The following is a 17,080-nucleotide window of genomic DNA, read 5'->3' as shown; positions in this document are numbered from 1 at the left end:
TAGCCCGTCTGCCTTGAATTATACATGTGCTGCGGAGGGCCCCTTCGGGACCAGGATTATGACTGATTTACCTTCACATTTCTCCCAGTCGCCCCCTCCACCCCAGTACCTAAGGCAGCGTCTGGCATGTTGAAGGTGCTCAAAGATTATTTATTAAAGCGGATCTTAACTGCTCCTCCTTATTTGTGTGTTTAGTGAAATTGTTCAGTTCAGGGGTAAGGGATGGAAGCTTTGGAGAGAAATGGGAGCTTTCTGCCTTACGCCCCGAGGCTAGAGAAGTCCCAGCCGCTTTCATCCCACCTCTCTTCCCCACCTTGCTCTGGCGTCTCCCCACTCTGCTTCCACCTCAGCTGTGCGGTCCCAGCCCCCATCAGCTCGGAGCGCACGCACATGGGATCCTGCACAGATGTGCCAGGGTTTTATGTGAAGCTTCAGAGCAGCGCTCCCAGATCGGGGCGGTGAAATGCCATTAGCTGCATTCTCATGCCTGTCACACCTTCCAGCAGAATTAGTGGAGGAGCTTGAGAAATGATTCCTAAACCCTGCCATGCCTCGAATTATCCCAAGGGGTGCTGGAAGTTTTCAAAGCAAAGTTAATTGCAATTCCTGGTAATCACACACATATTTAATGCCACACCACACTGAGTCTAAGGTGCATGTTACAAAAATAGAAGTGTCAGAAGTCTGGGAAGACTGGGGTGCAGAGCGATGGAATTAGTCTCCTCTGAGAAAAGGAAGAAGCCCCCAGAATAATCCGGCTTGACACTCCTGAGAGTCCGAGAAACCCCTGTGTGGTGAAGAGGAAGCCAGGGTCCAGGAGACCCTTGGGTGCCAGCGGGCGCCTGCTGCAGCCCTTCTGAGCCGTGGTCCCCTCGGATCTCAGGTGGGCTGGTCTGAAATCCCAAGGTTTCGATGTGTATGTTATGATTATTGTATTCAGCCAAATTTACACTTATTTGGTGCCTATGGTATGCAAGATTTCCGGAAAAACTGATCATACGGACCATTTGTATGACATCTAAACGTGTAGAAGCAGCTTCTGTGTTTGGCCACTTCTCCTTTCCTGCAGCCTCACCTTTCTCGTCTGACTGCCCTTGACCTCCAGGCACCCGACGCTCGCTCGCCCCATAAAACCCTCTATCTGGAGTGGCGGAGGCATTGTTTCCCTCTAAGTGCTCTGCCGTCTTTACTTCCTTGTAGCCACCCTCTGAGGCACATGGGCCTCTGTCGTCCCCCATTCAGCGGGGTCACAGGGCTCGCGCGACGTCCTCCGCTGGTCTGGGGACTGCTTTGTCCCCACCCTCCAACTGAATGAGGGTGTCCACGCCTTTCCGAGGCTCGTTACTGTTTACTTGTGTGATGTAAACCAGCCCAAACCTGGAGGCTCCAGGCGCTGCTTCCTCCACATCCCATCCCTGCCTCTGCTGGACGGTGTCCTTTCCGCTCTGCACGTTCTCGGTTCCCACCCGTCCCCGGGCCTGGACGTGTCCCACCTTCCTGCACCCCCAGCACCGACTTTCCCTTTCATGCTTCATCATCGCGTGTCCTCTGCTTCCTGCTTTAGACGTGGCGTCTTCGTTCAAGGTAAGGTGACCCATCTAAGTTGCCGTCCAGTTGGGACTCTTTAGGGAGGTCACGGGAGCACTACTGGTGATTCCTCCAGAGCAACAGAGGCAAACAGTGCCTCACCAACCACACTATGGGGACGCGCCCTATTTAAGGGGGAGGGCACGTCCGGGTCAGCTCTGTGTGTGGGGACGTGCTCTATTTAAGGGAAGGGCATGTCGGGGTCAGCTCTGTTTTCCCCACGGGACTTAGAACACGGCTTGGAATATTGGGGATGGTACGCCCATTATAGGTATACTTGTCAAATGGGTGGAAGAAGGAGCGCGTTGCCAGAACCAGGAGACGTGTTTTTACTGTGTGCTTGCACCGTGCCCGTCAGCAGCCGTAAGGATGAGATGATGTCGCTGCAATTACTGTTGTAACTGTTAGAGAAACGGAACAGCGTGCACCGCAGGGGGTGGCATTTTCCGTAGCAAGGGGACTTCCATCTCAATGCCTTGGGCCACGGGAACTGGAATTCACTGACCTCTAGACATCCACTGGGCAAATCAGCAGATTGTCAGAGTCCTAGCACTGGGGGTGGGGGACCAGAGAAGCCTCCCAGTCAAAGACCCCATTCTCTGATAAGGAAACTGTAGCCCAGACAGAGGATGGAACTCTCAGACCTCCTGGATCCTGAGCCGGCACATTTCCTGTTCAAACTGTCTAATAAAATGATAAATGTAGCTGTGCTCTGATGTTACGGATTGTGTTGATGGGGTGTAATAGAGAATCACGGCAGTGCCCTTCAGTTTGGGCGAATAACTGGAAGAGATGTGGATTAGGAAACATGTTTGCACTTTGCATGTAAGGAAGACAGAGGAGCACTTCTTGAGGCGTAATTTGTACCATTAACAACGTAAATTATGACAGGTAGTTTCTGAATCCCGGGACTCTTGACCATGATCAAGTTTCCCAGAGAACGTGGTGCATGCACGTGTGTGTGTTTGTCTCTGGGGGCCAGTGTGTGTGCTCATACGTTGCCTACCTAAAGAACTGAAATTATTATGAACTCTCATGTGTCTTACCAGTGTACAGCGTTTGGGTTCTGAGTGAGCTGTCTTCCATTTTTGATCCAAATAGCCACACCCTTGACCAGCCTCCTTCTGGCTAGGCTGCCCAGATGTGCTTTAAATCCCCTCTTTTAGCCCAGCGGGGGCCTGGGCAGGAGCCGGCAGTCACTGCTGGATTAGTTGTTAAGTGGCACAGATCAAGCTGACCTCTTCCTGCAGATTCCTATGCCAAGGAGAACTGATCTGCAGGGCAGTATTCTCAGCAGAAAGACCTTGGATGCAAGTGGTCCAGGCTCTTCCCTCTGAGCGCCATCTTTACTCACCGGGTCAGGTGCACATGGTGGCCGGGTGACCGCCTTTGTCCTCTACGTCACTCACCGCTAACCACGTCGGAGTCCAGATAATTCTTAGCATACTTCCTAAGAATGCTCTCCAATTGGGTAATCACGTCCTCCAAGTGTCTGATCTACTTAGGGTCCTGTAAGAGGGTTGGCAGGGAAAGAGTCAAAGGTAATGGGTTATGGTGTCTCTCCCCATGAGAATCTTACCAGAGGAATCGGAGACAGAAAATGCACACTTTTTGTTAAACTCTGAAGGTAACACAGGGAAACTTGAGTGGAAGATGAAGGAGGGAAGCTAAATCTTAGAATTCCCGTGCCAGTACCAAATGACATACATAGAAGTGAAAAACAAACATTGCAAAAGTATTAACTGGCAGTGATCGAACGGCGTCTCACTCATAAACTTTGAAATGGGTGATGGCCAAGCAAAGGAGCATCACTCTGACAGCCCCGCGCCGGCTCCCTAGCCCGAACCTGCCCCAAAGCAGAGCAAGGGAAGAGGACGGCTCAGTGAAATACTAGAATTTTACTACACACCCAGTGTGAAGGAAAGCCCGTTGCGGGGGTGAGCATGCAGCTTGCTCCAGCAACAGATAACACGTGTGCAGAGGCACTGGGGAGCCAGAGAGAGGACGGCGGGTATGTCTCACATGTCTTCCCATATTCTGAGTTCCAAGCAGGATAGATGAAGATGGACGTATTTAGGGACATTGTTACAATATTAAGGACAAAGAGAATCTTACAACCTGAGGGGGAGGGGACGCCAAATCACCTACAAAGGAATAACGATAAAAATGAAAGCTGTTCCCTCATTATCAGCAACAGATGGTAGAACACGATGCGGGGATGTCTTCAAAGGGTTGAGAGCAGGTGACGCTGTGGCCCCCTGGCATCCCAGGGGAGTCGTTCCAGGACCCCCCAGAGATCCCAGAATCTGAGGGTGCTCAGGTCTCTTGTATAAAACGGCACAGTACGGCTCACCCTCCACAGCCTGGGTTCCGTCCACACCTGCGGATTCACCACCAGCTGCAGATTGACCTGAGGTTGGTTGAATCCAGGGGCCAACCGTACTTCACTTAGAACGTGATTAGCATTCACAGTGCGGGCAACGTGACAGCATCTTCAGACACACAAAAGGGACCTGGTAAAAGAGCTACTAAAGGATGTACTTCAGCAAGAAGACAACCAAACCTAGGTGGAAAGAATTGGCAGGAAGCAGCAATAGTGAGTAAAGAAATAAGCAAGTCACATTGGTATGGAAATGTAATAGATAATTTTCATAAATTTAATGCATGATGGACTGAAACTACTGGACAATAATAACATGGAATTTGCGAGAGGGAATTTACAGGAAAATAATGAGTTCATAAGCGTCTCTTGTTTGGAGGGAGTACGTGGAGACTGACCAACTTTGTATTTCGTTAGAAAAATGCAAAAGGTATGCAAGTTAGAAAATATAAAGGTAATCACTAAAATAGTAGAATGTAATATAGGACTTCCAAGTAGAAGAAAATAAGGATTGAAAGAAAATGATTCATCTAAGAGAAGGCAGAAAAGGAGAAGTCAAACGAAAAATTCGAAAACAGTAAATGGGAAATACAGAATAAGGTGGTAATAGAAATATATCAGTAATCACAATACCTGAAACCATAAAATTCACATATGTTTTGTCTGAAAGACAGAGACTTGATACAGAAAAATCTGCTATATGCAATCTTGAGACATGCTTAAAGCTTAATTATTAAATAAAATACAAGGTTGAGAATCATGGGAAAATGTATACAGAAAAATACTAACTGAAGCAAAATTAATATAACTAATATGGAATGAAATACATTTTTGGGGAAGATTATGGGTAGAGTGGATCATAAAAGAAACAATCTATCAGTAACTGACCACAGTTACAAACTTGTATGCACCTAACTTAATTTTTTTATTAATTTATTTTTTTGCGCTACACGGGCCTCTCACTGTTGTGGCCTCCCCCGTTGCAGGGCACAGGCTACGGACGCGCAGGCTCAGCGGCCACGGCTCACGGGCCCAGGCGCTCCGCGGCATGTGGGATCTTCCCGGACCGGGGCACGAACCCGCGTCCCCTGCATCGGCAGGCGGGCTCTCAACCACTGCGCCCCCAGGGAAGCCCCTACACCTAACTTTATAGTCTTGCAAAACATATGACAATATTCAGCAGAACTACATGTAGAAATTGAAAAATCCCTAATCAGAATGGGAGTTATTACAAGTGTTTCTCAGAAACTGTTAGATGAAGCTGATAAAAGTAAAATTATAGATTATTTAAATAATACAATTAACCTTGATTGTATACACACACGTCAGCAACAAATAGGGGATGTACATGTTCACTGATAAATAAAAGATTAAAAAATATTTATAACTGGCCCAAAAAAGAATTCTCAATAAACCCAAGGAATTTATATAATAAAAACCATCTTTGCTGATAATTGTACAATAAAATTATTGATTAAAAATGAAAAACTACCTATGCCCCCTCTAAAGCCATATATTTGGAAAAATCAAACTTATATTTGTTAAAAAGTCATAGTAGTCATGATACGATCCCATTTACATAACACTGTGTGTGTGTGCATGTGTGTGTACAAGGACACAGGGAGGACGATTATCAACGCGTAGTAGATGGTCAGTTCAGAGTGGTGAAATTGAGTTTTTTTAAAAAAACTTCCTTCATTAGTCTTTACTTAGTCATTGTTTCCATAGAATATGGTTTATTTGTAGAATTTTTATTGTGACAATAATTCTAGGTTTTTATGTTTTAAAAATAAAATTGAAATGTGAAATGTTTTGTTTTGAACAATGAATGCACTATGCGGCCGAGTAGCTATGGGACGCTCAGAGCCTTAAATGTACACACTGAACCACGATTACGTAATAAACAAGTGTTCAGCTGAAGAAAGTAGAAAATGAATAGTTGAATAATTTCCAAATAAAGTGTAAGGGAGAAACCGACAAGTATAAAGGCGAAACGAAAATACAAAATTAAGGATCACTAGAGATGGCTTAAAAATTAGTTCTTCCAAAAATCAAAATGAAAATATTAATTCAAACAAAAAGAGAAAAAAGTGCATACGAACCGACATTAGAAACACACAAACGCATATAGCACATAACTACAAATTCCGTGGAGGTCACAGAGGAAAGGGAGAGCGTGGGCACCTCTGTCTTGCCTAGCCCCGTGTGCCTGGTTGTCGACACTGTGGGTCAGAGAGGAAGCACAGTGCCCCCGGGCTCACGAGAAGTGCTCAGGAACCCAGCGGGGTACGGAGGGCAATGACTTATTTGCCCGTTTGTCTGGGCCACGAGCATCTTAACGCATCTCTGGGCTCCCGTGAGCCTCTCGTGACATTTAGGTGGTACTATTACACACGTTACCTGAGAAACGTTTGCTGATGCTGGCATCGCCCTAGTTTATGTTTGACTCTGAATACTTGATCAGAGCCAAGCTCAGGGTGGGCTCACGGCCCCTTTCTTCATCATCCCTATTTACAAATCAAATAAGTTGAGATTCCCTGGTCTCCAAATTCCAGCTCAGTGTCTTCCGAGCAGGAGTGGGTGAGCACAGCTGACGTGAGGACACCCTGAAGCGAGAAGGAGGAAGAATCCAGATACCTAAGCAGGCGCAGCTCCGAATATCCTGGCCGGCAATCTAATCGCTCCTTGTGAATTGGTCCCAAGAGCGACCGGCACATGAATATTTCAAGGATTTCATTCTCCTATTGATCGGTGGCCTGTCAGTATTCAACCGGTTCATTTAATTTGATGCAAAAACGTAAGGAATTGGGAGAAAATCAGTATCTGTGCAGGGGGTCGGGCAGAGTGTGTTCACGATTCGATTCGAGAGAAAAAACGTCATCACGTACCGGCAGGGAGAGAAGCGTGAGGGCCGTGAGCCTCTCCCGCCCTTAGATCTGTGGGGGGCACGTCCCCACCCCGGGTAAGGTTTTGAGAGAGGAGAACTTTTATTCCTTTGCTGAAAATGATGGAATGAGTTGTTTATGCACAAAAAATTCTGAATTAAGAAAAAGGGCTGATCATACTCAGGCCATTGTGAGTGGCCAATTTTTAACAGCGTGTTTTCCAAATATAACTAGCTCTTAAAAAAAAAAAAAGGCTTTTATCATAGCGCCTCCCCCGCGGCCCAAAGCTCTATGCTTGAGCAGAGGGTAAATACTTTGGGCTCTGGAGAGTTGAAACTCCAGAGGAAGCTTGCAAATTTATACAACAGGCAGGTGATCTTACCGTTTCTTTGATTCTTCTTTGATCTCTGCTATTTATTTTTCAGTTACTGTCTAGATTATTTTTTAAAGTTTGACAGCATCAATAGTAATAAAAATTCTATTTGACTGAAAGTTGCATGATTCCCAAACGTTTCCCCCCTTCCCTTATTTCAAACAAGAGATGGCTTGTATGACATCAGTCCCCAGGTAAAGTTTTAGCAAAGAATCTACTACGTTCCTTTGAAGGAAAGAACTGTCTCTTGACAAAATGGTACCAAATCCCCATTTAAAGAAATAAAAACATGTGTGCGCGAATAACAACTCTTATGTGCAGATAGAAACATTGCTTATAAATGCAAAAGCCTGATGCTCTGAACTATGCCTTGAGAGAGGTAACTGGTTAAATATGTCTTTTTTCCCATAAAGGTGAGACAGTCTAGCTCTGGGAGGTAAGCTAACATCTAGGAAGACAGTTTCTAAGGCGAAATGATGAGCATCTCAGGTGGACAGAATTCTAAGCTGGCCCCAAGATCCCTGCCTTATGCAGGTGTACAGACCTGCGTAATCTCCTCCCCGTAAGCATGGGAGCACCTGGGACTACGGTGGGATTGCCACTTCCCGGATTAGGTTATGTCATAAGACAGAGGTGATAGGATACTCACTGCCATGACACCTTTACATTGTGTGAGACTCCAGCATCACAGAGTCTCCCGCTGGCCTTGAAGAATGGGCCCGGTGTGAACTGCCCACGCAGGGGCCATGAACCAGCACCCAAGAGTGACGAAGCTGAGAGTGGTCTCCAGTTGACAGCCAAGGGAACGAGGGACCCTGTCAGACAGCCACAAGGGGATGGACTCTGTCAACAGCCAGAGGGACCTGGAGGTGGTACTTCCCTAGCTGGGCCTTCAGATGAGGGCACAGCCAGTGGACATCTTGATTCCAGCCTCAGCAGACCCTGAGCAGAGGGCCATTAGGATGGCTGAACTCCTGACCCGTGGAAACTGTGAGATAGAAAATAGATGTTGGTGTGGGCTGTGATGCTCGTGCTATATGTTACACAGCAACAGAAAACAAATACACAATCCAACTGCTCAAAAATAAGAGGTCTACTGGACTTTAGAAAAATGTAGCTTTAATGTACTACATTAACCCTATTCTATTAAGGCTCACCCTTAAACAAATCTTAGGTGTAGTCAATGGGAAGAACCTAGTGCCTCGTGACCTGGACCACCCCCCCACACACTTATTTTTTTTTAATTTTTATTGAAATATAGTTGATTTACAATGTTGTGTTTCAGGTGTACAGCAAAGTGATTCAGTTATCCATATATATGTGTATTCTTTTTTAGATTCTTTTCCCTTATAGGTTATTACAAGGATATTGAGTATAGTTGCCTACTGTGCTGGACAGTAGGTCCTTGGGCCCCCTACTTACCTTACGCAGTCTTCTACTTACAGGAACCCAGAGAAGTAGCTGTCTTGTTCTGCCTGCTCCCACCAGGACAAAGTCAGGCTTGGTTTTAGCCCTTCCCCTCCGTGTTCATCTGCCCGGGGGTGCGCAGGAGGTGGCAGAGCCCTGGTCTTCCCTACACCTGCAGCCCCGGCCTGTCCTGGGGCCCTGGGGCTTCCTCCTCTGCGTTCGTGGTTCTGCTGAGTTGCCTCAGCATCGCGGGTCCTTTAGGAAAGGCACTGACCGAGGCCGTCAGGTTCCTTGCGTTGATGGTCCGGCCCTCGCTCGTACTGGCACACCTGTGAGGTGAGGCTGCTCCGAGAAGCCCTGCCAAGAAGTCTGGAAGAACAGGACGGACGGGGCTGGGGAGGCTCTGACTGCCGCAGCCTCGGCCTGGCCTCCGCTTGTGAGGAGCCTTTGCCGGGAAGAAAACTCGCTTGGTTTCTCTCGGATGAGATGGGAGCAATGATCATTGCCCACTGAGGGGAACGGTGACCATTTGGCATTTATTGTCATTAAGTTGTCAAAACAATTTTGCACCTTCCATCAAGAATTGTTGGTGGTTTTTAGAAAGGGGAGGCCACCTGGAGGACAGGGCTTGAGGCCAGGTGGCCGACTTTCTAATCAGCCTTCTTCTGCCTCCCTCGCGACCCAGTCACTTGGTCACCTCGGAGGGAAGGGCGGTTACCCTTCCAGCCGCGGGCTCTGTCCTGGGGCTTTCTCCACAGCGACATCTGTGGGGGGCAGCTGGTGCCCACCTCTGCAGTGATCTCGCCTTCAGCTAAGGGATTCCAAGGCTCTGGCTGCACCGAGAGCCCCAGCTGCTCCCCATCAGTGGATGCCCACCGGCCCCCCCCCCCCCCGCTTCCCCACGGAGGTCCTTCCCCAGTAAACTCCAAGCCTTGTCTTCCAGCTCCCGAGACAGGTTCTCGAACAGACCCCTCTGAACGTCAGCAGTCCTCGTCTGAAAACAGGGATCACGATGGCCGTGCAGCCGTGAGAAACCACTGATCTTCACAGAGGAAGGTGCTTTCTGCTGGGCTGGGCGTGTAATGGGATCCAGTGAATACGCGTCTCCTTTCTCTGAGGGCTAGAATCCGAGCCCTCTGTGCTTGTTGAATAGATACATAAAGTGCCTTGGCCGTTCCCTCTGATTTTAAGGAGAAAATAGAAAACCACCTTCTTGGGGGCGTCTCCGCTCACCAGCGTTACCGAGGCTCTGAAGAATTGTTAACCATGGAGTGGAAATACTCAGACCGGATTAAAAAAACACCTTGCAAGACAAATTCTAACACTGTTAATGTCTTTGTAACACATGGTAGTTATTAATTGCCGCTGCTGATACATTTGGGGAAGCAGTGACCGCTTCCTTGGAGGCGTCTTGCAAACACCAGTGAGGAGGCATCCCATCCCTGGACACCGGGGGGCTCTGCTCCACGGCTTCCCTGTGGCTCGCTGCCCACGGGCTGGAGGCCGCTCAGTGGCTCTTCTCCTTGGTTTTCCTTTATTTGAGATCAGATTAAGGCCAGGGGACAGAGTGCGGGTCCTTGCTGCTGTCTAAAGGGAAGTTCACTGTTCTCCTCTTCGTAGGAATGAAAAATAACGTCCGATTCCGGCGGTGGCTGGCGAGCAGGGTGCACACCGTGCAGGCCTCCCCGCACACCTGCACCTGGAGCCCCGCTGAGCCGCGGGTGCCGGCGGGGCCACGAGCTCCTATCAGCCAGCAGTCACGGCTGGTGGAGCGCTTAACTCCACCACCACCTCTACAATTAAAACAAAATCTGCCGAAAAACGAGAAGAAGTGAGGTTGCCGCTATTCTAAGGTCACGTGCGAGTCGGCAGTTTCACTCCCTGTTGTCCCATCGTAGAGGAAATGACTGACAGACCTCAGTGTGTACACAAGGAAAACATGGGTTCTGAGTTTGGAGCCGGCCGGGCTCTGGAGGTGCCGTGGAGGCTGGCTGGCCCTGTGAGCCGAGGAGACCCCGCCTCTGGAGAGTCCCCGGGACGGACCGCGCTGTACGGCAGAGAGACGGGCATGGGCTGGCAGGGCGAGCCGGGGTCCTGCGCGGGCACGAGGCCCTGTGACAGGACGGCCCTGGTCACTGCTGAGTTTCTGCCCTCTCTTCCACGCTGGGGTGCCAGATGATTGGAAATCTGCTAGGTACTTTATTTGATTTGATTATTAGTTTTTAATTGAAGTGTAGTTGATTTACAGTGTTTTGCTGGTTTCACGTGTGCAGCACTGTGATTCAGTTATACATACATCTATTCTTTTTCAGATTCTTTTCCCTGTGGGTTATTACTAAATATTGAGTAGAGTTCCCTGTGCTCTACAGTAGGTCCTTATTGGTTATCTATTCTATGCGTAGTGATGTGTATCTTTTAATCTCAAACTCCTAATTTATCCCTCCTGCCCTTTCCCCTTTGGTAGCCCTAAGTTTGTTTCCTATGTCAGGTACTTTATTTTCAATGTGTTATAGTAAATTGCAGTGGAATAAATACATCGATTGATTCTAACCTCATGTATTTGGCACGTGTGGCTGTCAATCTCAATTTGCAGGTGTACGAGGAACGTGCAAAGCAGTGTCTCACGAGGGCGTCCTGGTGGGCAGACTGTGTCTCGTTCCCTGTGTGTGAGGTGCCAACACGAGGCCTGGCGATGCTGAGAGCTAAGGAGCTGTGCTGATGCCCCAGTGCTGGGGAGTTAGAAGTTAAGTTCTAACCCTGGCTACACCTCTTCCTCATTTTATGAAATCGGAAACGTTACTTAATCTCCCTCTCTGAGTTTCTTTCTCTGTAAAATGCGTAATTTTACAGAGAATAAGAATAATTCACACTCCGTGGATTTACTGTGAGAGGATAAATGAGTTGAGGCTTGCCAAGCACTTAGGGTGATTTCTGTTATTTTTATTGTAACAACAGGAAACCAGGATATCGAGGCTTAGACGTCCCAGGTCCTGCTTGTGAAATTTGTCTTTGGTCGGACTAACGGTCGGGTACAGGGTTCGTGGGGCTCTGCTTTATCTTAAACAGAGCGTTGGGGCCTTTTGCCGCCATCTGTGAATTGCTTTTCTTTCAGTATGAACTGAAACAGGAAAAGCAAAGTCGAATGAAGGTGAACAACTCATTTGTGAAACACCCAGCGCAGGAGCTGTTGGCCGGCTGGACCTGAGCGGTCCCCAGGCGGGAGCGGGGGCGCCTTAGCATCTGAGAGACCTGGGACCAGGCAGCTAGCCCTCCTGGCTTCCTCTTGTACGAAGGGAGGGTCTGGTGGTCTTGAGGGTTAAGTGAGATGATTATGTAAGGTGGTGGATGCCTGTCAGGGAATGCCCTCTCCTCTCTTCATAGGTCTGAGCTTGACACCCGCAAACCATTTGGACTGTTTTGACGAGCTTGGTTAATAGCGACAAATAAACACAGAAACGGGAACCGCAACAGAGTCAGCCCCAGACGAAGCCAGCGGGGGCCTGACCTCAAAGCTTTGATGCTCGGGGGTCCCAGCCCAGGGGGCCGCCCGGTTTGCGGAGGTCCAGCCTGAGGCTGAGCTGGGATTCAGGTGCGTGGGGCAGGTGCCCTCTCTCCCGGCTCCCACGGAGAGGTTTCCTGGGCTTTTTGGCTACAGGAGGATGAGGGAAGGGGTTCTGTACTGCCTGAGTATAGGAGGCGCTGGGGTCCATCTCTGCGGGTGGTGCCTGGGGCCGGTATGGACGCTTCCTGGTAGGACGGCTGAGGTGAGGCTGTGGAGCTGTGTCCTAGGGGACTCGGGGTCACGGGAAAAGCCGTGTGGGGTGCAGGGGTGCTGGAGAAGCTCGTGCTTGTGGCTGTGGTCTGCTGAGAACCAGCAGACAGGTGCTGCCCGGCCCTTGGTCTCTGCAGGGGAGGTCCTGGAGTCCTGGGGAAGCCGGGACCTGACATGATGGCTACGAGGCTGTGGGACTCCACGTGAATGTGACCTTGGGCTGGGGAGCCTGGAGAGCCTTGCGCTAAAGCTCCCTTCTTTTTGGAAGTATTAACTCGATTAAGAATTTTAAAGTAATGGTAGTGAGGAAGACAGTGGAGGCGTGTGCAGGGGGTTTAACTGAAAAATTCGCTGACCCTCACAGCCTCCTGCAAACTAACAATATCGGTGGGGACAGCCCCCCTTTCTGAATCCTCATGGAAACACAATTTCCATATAAACCCACATAACTCACATAAAAACACAGTTCACACACAAAAACACATATACATATGTATTTTTTCTTAGAAAAATGGGATATCATTAACATACTCCAGCTTTTTTCCTTTGTGATTTGGACTGCGCTGTATCCAGTAGGTACAGAGGGAAATACAGAATGAGGATTTTGGTCTCGGCTGCTGTATTTTTCGCTAGAGCTGCTCTAACAAAGAACCACACACCGTGTGCTTCAGCGACAGAAGTGTGCTCCCTCCCAGTTCTGGATCCAGCAGTCCCACCTCAGGGTGTCTCAGGGCCCCCTGTTCCAGACCTCTCTCCCAGCTCCTGGGGGTCCCTGGGCCTAGGGCAGCCGTACTCCAAACTTCACATGGCCTCTCCCCGTGTGTCTGTCTCTGTGTCCACATTTCCCCCAACCTTTTTGTTTTTGATACGGAGTTTATTTAAAAGCATGCTAACCTGTGACATAGGCATTTGGAATAAAAGACTGGAAAATGAGCTGAACGGGTCTGAGAAAGCATCGGGCTCAGCATCACTATTGCAGGGAAGCTGAGGCCGTGAGGTGAAGTTCACCGCCTGCGTCACATGTTAGCTGGCAGTGGGTCTACAATGAGAATTTAGATTCCCTCCTTCCTACTCCAGTGCCTCTGCTTATGACAGATACTCGGCCTCCACGGTTTAGAATCCTAGGTCCCTCTTCTCCAACTTCTACGGAGAGGGCAAGATGTGGAGAGGAAGGGCAAAGGAGGATCCACGCCTGCATCCTTTGACACGGGCCTCTGTAGAATCTTGAATTCATCATTGCTTCCCATTTCCACCGCCATGCAGTAGTGCTGGCCCAACGCCTGCCCAGAACTTCAAAGCTGGTGTCCACATCTCCCCTTTTATAAGGACACTAGTCACACTGGACTGGGATCACCCTACTACTCTGTAACGTCGTCGTAACTAATTACGTCTGCAAAGACCGTGTTTCCAAATAGGGTCACGTTCCGTTAGGAGCCACGTGCGAATTTGCAGGGACCCGCTGGAAGCCGGAACCGCCGCTGAATGTCCCTTCCTGGTGCCTGTGGCAGGAGCTGAAGGCTGCCCTCACCCCCTCCCCACGGGCACCTCCTAGCTCATCGTTCTCCACGCTGGTCCTCTCTAGCCTGGGGCGTGAAATCTGATCCCTGGGGGACGGGGACTACGATATTTTCAATCCCCTTGTTGGCAGCTGGTTCGGGAACAGGCCTGTGACACAGCTCTGACCACTGAAATTCGATGTTCCGTGTTCTGGCCTTTGGGCATTGTTTAGGGGGGCTGGGGTCCTTGTCACTCCAGTCTCCTTGTTGCCATGAGCAGAGAAGCCTGAGGGGGAAGACGGGTTTGCTGGGGCACCGGGGTTCAGTGATGGGAAGCCCCCGACCCCCGCGGTCCTGCCCCCAGCACCCTGCCGCCTCTTGTTCTGGAGACAAAACATTTCTATCTTTGAGCTGTTTTGCGTTGCTTGGACTTTTGTAGCCTGAAATATATTAATTAATAGCATATTAATTAAATATACTAATTATACTAATTAATAGAGTATGGATGTAGTACTTGTTCTGCATTCAGGGTGTTTCTTCTCACAAGCAATTTCACACTTGGTATTATGCACACATCTGTGTATCTATGCATCTAAATACAGATGTACATACACGTACCTGTGTATAAACGGATCGTCCTGCTGGGGGCTTTCAGTGGGTGAAATGGCTGGATCACAGGGCACCTGCCATGTTAAGTGAGATGGGTGTTTCAGGACAGCTTCCCAAGGCCAATCTCTAGTCGGCAAATCTGATTGTGTTCGTTTGCCTGCATCCTCACCAGTACTGGATTTCTTCCAGTTTTGAAGCAGTTTGGTTCGTCTGATGATAAGTGTGTATGTCTCTCCTTTCTCTTCTTCTGGGGAAGGCGAGTGTCCTTTCACACGGTCACACGGAGCCGTCCTAGTTCCTCTTTCCTGAATCTCCTGTTCAGATCTTTGCCCGTTTTTCTTTCAGTTGGATTCCACGCTTTCTCCTTGTTTTCCCATTTTTCCACTGTCATAGCTGTGTCTTAGAATACATGTTTGTATAAAATAGAAAAATTACCATTCAAGTAGGAAGTTACTCTTTAGCAACAGTTTGGAATTCTCTCATGTGAACTGAAGTTCACCTACATCTAACCCATTTGGGATGTGGGCCAGCTTGCTATTTAATAAAATCAAAATTAAAATATTGACTTTGGTTCATTCGACTTTATTTCTGTAGTAAATGGATATTGGAAAGATATTGGAGATACTGGAAAAAGATATAAAGATATTGGAAAATTGGAGGATATTTTTAAGGTAATTTGTTTGAAGTAACAGTGTTTGTAATTGTAAACACAGCTGTAGATTTTCTTCGCTGTCAACAATTTTATCTAGTGAAGACTTCATTTTGGTTTTCTGGTGTGACACGGTGTTCACGCCCGTAATTAGATTTCTCAAAACTGCCACTCCTTCCTGAATCTTTGTGCTTTTTAAGGGAATACCTGCTCAGAGACATTTGAGCAACAATTGTGAAACAGTTCCAATTAATCTGTTGTGATCGATTTAAACGAACCCTCGCCTCTATGTCTGGTGCTTGTTTGTCTAAAAAGCCTGCTGGCCACCTGGTTGGCCGGGCCCGGTCACTTGGAGCATGAGAGCCAGTCTGCTGTGCTGGGTCTTTGGCCGGCTTTTCATATTTTGGAGGAAAATAAATCAGAGTGTTCTTCTTGGCAGGTGATGATTTTCCCACATTTCCTTCTCAACGTGCAGAAAGAAAAGGATTGTTAAGTCGAAACCATTGGGAATTGAGTTCCTTTTGTCATTCTTTTCTTCAAGAGTGCACCTTGTCCTCTGACAGAAAATTGTTCATTAATCCCCACGGAATGACAAATTTTCCAATGCAGTCACTCAAGTGCACTGGAGCTATAAAAATTTTCTAAAGACCCTGGCTGCCACTAATTGCTTGCTGTGGCTTTTATGAGGCCACGTCTCCCCGCCGAGGACACCTGGTCCCCGCTGACTCTCAGCCCCCGTCTGTCTGCTTTCTCGCCATGCCGGGAACAATGCCTTTGAAGCTCCATGAAGCTGAGGTGGAATTTTCTGGGCACAAAATGGCCACGACCTGGTCACTCAGGCCTGGGGTGAAGATGTCGGGTTGGCATGGGCGATGGGGGGAGGCAGTGAAAACCAAGGCAGTTTTGGGGAACAGGGTGTGCATTTAGCTGTGTTAACCCTTTGAATGTCGGAGAGGCAAGGGGAGCCTGAGAAAGGGCGGCGTAGACACAAACCTATGAAGGAAAGTGGAATTCATTTGAGAATCAGGAAAGAAAAGGGATCGGCTGATCCAAGGGGCAAGATCACTTGGGGTGGACGTGGGCTCCTGGAGACCCTCCCCTCTCCCCTGTTGGCCATGAGTTGAGGGTGGTCTCAGGAGAGTGGGCGGCTTCAGAGGGAAAATGATGAAGTTCCCTATTTCTGGGAAATGGATTAAGGCCCAGTGGCATGCACTATGGCAGCCTCAACTATCACAATGCCAGAAATTCTCTAAGCACCTGTGTTTTTTAATAAATAAAATTAATTTATCCAAATTTATATTCATATTTAACATTGTATTTATTTTCTGTTATCACAAATTTAGCAGCTTGAAACAACACACTTTTTTTTTTTTCTTTTTTTTTGCGGTACGCGGGCCTCTCACTGCCGTGGCCTCTCCCGTCGTGGAGCACAGGCTCCGGACGCGCAGGCTCAGCGGCCATGGCTCACGGGCCCAGCCGCTCCGTGGCACGTGGGATCTTCCCAGATCGGGGCACGAACCCGTGTCCCCTGCATCGGAAGGCGGACTCTCAACCACTGTGCCACCAGGGAAACCCTGATTACCTATTTTATATAGAGTAGTGTGTACTTTTCTTTTTTTTTAACAATTAAAAAAATTTTTTTTCCCAGCTGCACCACACAACTTATAGGATTTTAGTTCCCCCACCAGGGATTGAACGTGGGCCCTCGGCAGTGAGAGCTTGGAGTCCCAACCACTGGACCTCCAGGGAATTCCCAGTAGCGTGTATTTGTTAATCCCAAACCTCTAATTTATCCCTCCCCCCCAGCACATGCTTTTTGGCAAAGCAAATGTTTGCTCGCCCAGTACTGTGGCTCTCGTGGAATGGATCACAGGGTTCCAGGCTCAGGATGGGAGCTCTGCTCCACACCCCTGGACACTTTA

General features: G+C 48.5%; 1 long non-coding RNA gene across 1 annotated transcript in view; it reads left to right on the top strand.

Annotated features, from left to right (window-relative positions):
- LOC116764405 overlaps positions 1 to 9,637 on the top strand; it is a 50,023-nt gene extending 40,386 nt beyond the window's left edge. The window contains exon 3 of the long non-coding RNA XR_004352871.1: positions 9,576 to 9,637. This is a non-coding gene — a long non-coding RNA (uncharacterized LOC116764405). The remainder of the gene's footprint in view (positions 1 to 9,575) is intronic.
- Positions 9,638 to 17,080: the final 7,443 nt, after the last annotated feature.

Source organism: Phocoena sinus, chromosome 13 (genome assembly GCF_008692025.1).
Source record: "Phocoena sinus isolate mPhoSin1 chromosome 13, mPhoSin1.pri, whole genome shotgun sequence".
NCBI classification, from domain to species: domain Eukaryota; kingdom Metazoa; phylum Chordata; class Mammalia; order Artiodactyla; family Phocoenidae; genus Phocoena; species Phocoena sinus.
The sequence above is the reverse complement of the archived record's forward strand: the minus strand, read 5'-3'. Positions and strand labels throughout refer to the sequence as shown.